The 4,311-nt window shown below is 31.5% G+C and overlaps 1 long non-coding RNA gene across 1 annotated transcript; it reads right to left on the reverse strand.

Moving 5' to 3' along the window:
• Positions 1-476: 476 nt before the first annotated feature.
• Positions 477-4,072, reverse strand: LOC113787230 (uncharacterized). The gene is made up of 2 exons (XR_003473740.2): positions 3,883-4,072; positions 477-1,490 (listed from the first exon to the last, which is right to left on the reverse strand). It is a non-coding gene; the product is annotated as an uncharacterized lncRNA (long non-coding RNA).
• Between the last annotated feature and the right edge of the window lie 239 nt (positions 4,073-4,311).

A 4,311-nucleotide genomic window follows, 5' to 3' on the forward strand; every position in this document is an offset into this window, starting at 1 on the left:
TATTGTTGTTAGTTCTCACCATTGTGAAAAATCAGAAAAAGAAAACGAAGCGGAAAAGGAAAACAAAACATGAAACCAGAGTGTTGATACCATATTAGAAAACAGATCAAAGATATTTACTGAATATACATCTTATTGATTGAAAAGAAAGTTACAAATGAATTGTTAAGCTTTGTCCTTTATATACAGGCCTTTTAATCAACATAAGATAAACTAAGAATTAGTTATAACTAAGAATTAGTTATAATTAACAGTAACTAACTATTAGTTGCATTCAATTATAACAAAATAACTAAATGTTGATTAATTGAAAACAACTAATGTTAAGCTTGTGAGATTGAGATTGCGGCTGATGGAGTTGGCATACTGAAGTTTATGAGACTAGCTGGACTACTTGGGAGCGTATGGTCACTGTAACATCCCGATTTTTAACAGCGCGAGTGATTTTTTTTTAAACAACTTAATAAAATAATACGTCATAACACAAAACAACAAGAGTCATAAATAATTACATCATAAATATACCAACAACCTAAGATAATTTTTGGGACTATAACCCAAAGTATACAAATAGAAAATACACTAGAGCTATGAGACCTATCATACATCACTCATACCCCCTATGCTATTCTCGGCAGACACTTGCACATAAGTACTGCACCAAGAATACTATCCCCCATGGTCACGTCAAAAAAATGGAAAATGAACCCACCAAAAGTCAACTGTCAAGTTATGTCATAGATACGGTCATCCCAAAATATAATAGGTACAACCACCAAAAGAACAACACCAAGACACAATACAATCAAAAACTAATCTGATCATCCACTAATAACTACAGTAACAAGGGTGACCTCCACACACTACACAAGTTCCTTTTAACGCAATATCTCTCCTCGAAGTAACTTCCTCCTACTCATCAGCCATAAAAGGATCAGTATCCTCAGAAGTTAGGTCCACCCACGAGATAGGTGGCTTCAGCGACGCTGGAATCTCATAACAACTCACTACATCAGTGATAGTCAGTAGATGATCATTCACCAGAAGTGGAAGCTCTGGCTCAACTCGAATAGACGGTCCCACAATATCTCTTCTCGCTGGCATCAGCCCCTTATCATTCCCGCTAGTCTCCGATTCAACCACTGTATCTCCAGCTCCTACAATGGTCTCTATCTCAACTCTAACTGAGGAATCCTCTGCATCTTCCCATGACCCATTCACCTCGAACACCAATCCTGAGAGTACCAGATAGTCGATCCTCTCGTGAGTGAGCTCCACGAGATATACTGCTCCAGCTCTCCTACTTGTCCTCACCAACCTCTCGTATAAGTAGCCTTGCTTGAGATGGAGTTGTATACCCAAGCAGTCGGCGAATATCGGTCAGGGAAGTCTAACGACGTTTTTGTCGTCAAGGTAATAGTCGGTGGAACGAATTCGGGTATCATCTGAGGGCAAAATCCAATTTCCACAATAATGTAAATGATCACCAACTGAAATTAACAAATAACTTTTAACAATTATGTCATAAAGACAAGTAATAACACTTAACAATTACGGTATGACAACAAACAATAACAGAGTATGTATATACAAATATCATATTATAACAAACATGACTCGCGTGCCAAGCACCCTAATGCAATGCTTATATATCAATGCACATGATTCCGAAATTTCCAAACCCTTATCGAGGGGTGTAAATCATAAATGTACCTCATCTCACAGACTAATACTAACTATCGAGGTGCCACCTATCACATAGCAACACGATTTACCAAAGTGCAGTCTATCACAGACCTACACACACAGTCACCACTAACACCGTGGCTCATCACGGTCACCACTAACACCGTGGCCCATCACAGTCACCATTAATTATGAAATGCATGAGCATACTATGACTCTTTTACAACAATCATTATGTAAATGTAGCTATTAAAAGACTCCCCTTTTAATACTCATTACACACTAATAATTTTTCATACTTTCATTATACACTAATAATTTGTCATACTTTACACATAGTATACTCAAGACATATTCTCCTCAATAAGATTCATAACATGTATTATCACTCAAGAATGCATAATCACATCAATATTAATAATCACATATTCACACATCAATCACACATATAAGGACCCTCTGTGCAAACTAAAAATTTGGAAGGAGCCCTTACTTTAATTATAGCTTTTTCAACAGCTATCACTACCACAATCAAACACAACGAAAAAATCTTGCTCGTGCCGACACCTTCAATCAAATAGTGTTTGACTTAGTCAAATTAATCCCTGGAACTTTAATTACCTTACAAACCATTTCTTACTCCTAACTCCCTTAGAGTATATTTCATTAAAAAAGTTTACAACGAGTAAGGACTAATAATATTATTATCCACAACACACTTTCAACATATAAAACATATTTTTAGAAATTAACATCCTTTAATTTTTCAGTGAATTGACTAACAATTATTCGAAACGTTTTAATTTTTTTTTCACACAACCACAATTTTTTCTCAAATTTGCCATAAATTATTTTTTTCCCAAATAACTATGAGTTTAATCCACTACATTTTTTAAAGACTAAAAATTCAATGAAAGTATTTACCTCCTAACAACATAATCACACAAAACAAATATCAATGAATATTTTTTTTAGTTTCAAGGTTCTCTTTGAAATATTTTCATCATTTTCAAAATATATATTTTTCAACAAAAGTTTGTATTTTAATTCATGAAACTTGGAATCTTTTAAAAAAAGAATTTCTAACTCAAGACTTTAACCTTTACTTAATAAACTTGAAACTTTAATTAAAATTATGCAAACTTTTCTAAAAATTGAAAGTATACATATACAAGTTTGAAACCACAATTCACTAATTTTCATTTAATCTCAAGTTCAAAAATGTGTTAATCATATGTATACATTCTTGATCATCAACCAGAACCACTATTATTTGGAAATGCATAAACCAAGAAAATCATTTTTCTTTATTCATCACAACAACATTAATATTTCAGAGTTCTCTCTACCGCTAACTCGGTGCCAACGATCTCGATTCATTTTTGAGACTCAATGAGCTAACTACATAAACATAAAGATTCATAACAATTTTGTCCACCACCAAAATTTATCCAACCACATCATAATTTCAAAATTAAGTCTTTTTTATTTTTTATGTTATATTACTCAACCATTAGAGTACAAAAAATTTGAGTTAATAAAATACTTTAAACTTTTTTTTTTTAAACTCAGTCTAAGAGTAATTAAAAGAGTAATATTTTTAACTCTAAATATTTTAATTTCAATCTAACTTTTTGCTCAAACTTTTTAAGTTAGTTAAAATTTGAACTTTTTCAAAACTTTAACAACTCTAAATTTTCTTATAAAATTTTAACTTCAGTTCAAACTTATTTATTTGAAAATAACTCATTACATAACTCAAACACATCAAAATCAATTTCCTTTTAACCATTACTAACAACATTAACAACAAGGATTAATTAGTTTTTTTTATTTTATTTAAAATAACACATTCAACACAACACCTCCCTAATTTCACATTAAACCAATTTAATCAAACAAAACCAACAAAACATTATCTGCCATAGATTTGAGAGGGAGAAAAGGAAACTCATTTCATTTTTCTCAATAGCAACAACAACAACACTAACAACAACATCAACATCAACATCAACAAAAATACTAACAACAACAACACTAACAATAACAACAACAAAACTAACAACAAAAATACTAACAACAACAAAAACAACAAGGGATTGGTTAAGAACTCAAAATTTCATTCACCCCCCTCACAATCAAATTTTTTCGAATTTAGAAAAAGAAAAAAAAGAAAAAAGGAAGTAAGTGTCTCACCTTAAATAAATTTGCTCACAAACACCACCTTGTAGAGGGGAGCACCTTTCCTTCTTAACACTTCTTAAAATGAGATTTTCATCTAGTAGAAAAATTGAGTTTTTTTTTCAAGCACCAACACTATTATTTTAATTTTTGAATAGAAAGGGAGAAACATAAGGAGGGGGAAACGAGACTGAAGGGGAGTGGGTTTGCCTCTGTCAAGCGATGGGTTCATATATATATATATATATATATATATATATATATATACAAATTAATATCAGTTTATACTGTCCCGACTCATATATATATATATATATTATAATTAAATAATTAGGTATATCATAAAATCATCATTATAATATCTAAAAACTCATCCATATGTCACATCATTCACTCCTCAATCTAATTTAATAAAAATACTTATTCTCGTCGTAATTCAATTGA

Source organism: Cicer arietinum, chromosome 6, assembly GCF_000331145.2.
Source record: "Cicer arietinum cultivar CDC Frontier isolate Library 1 chromosome 6, Cicar.CDCFrontier_v2.0, whole genome shotgun sequence".
NCBI classification, from domain to species: Eukaryota; Viridiplantae; Streptophyta; class Magnoliopsida; order Fabales; family Fabaceae; genus Cicer; species Cicer arietinum.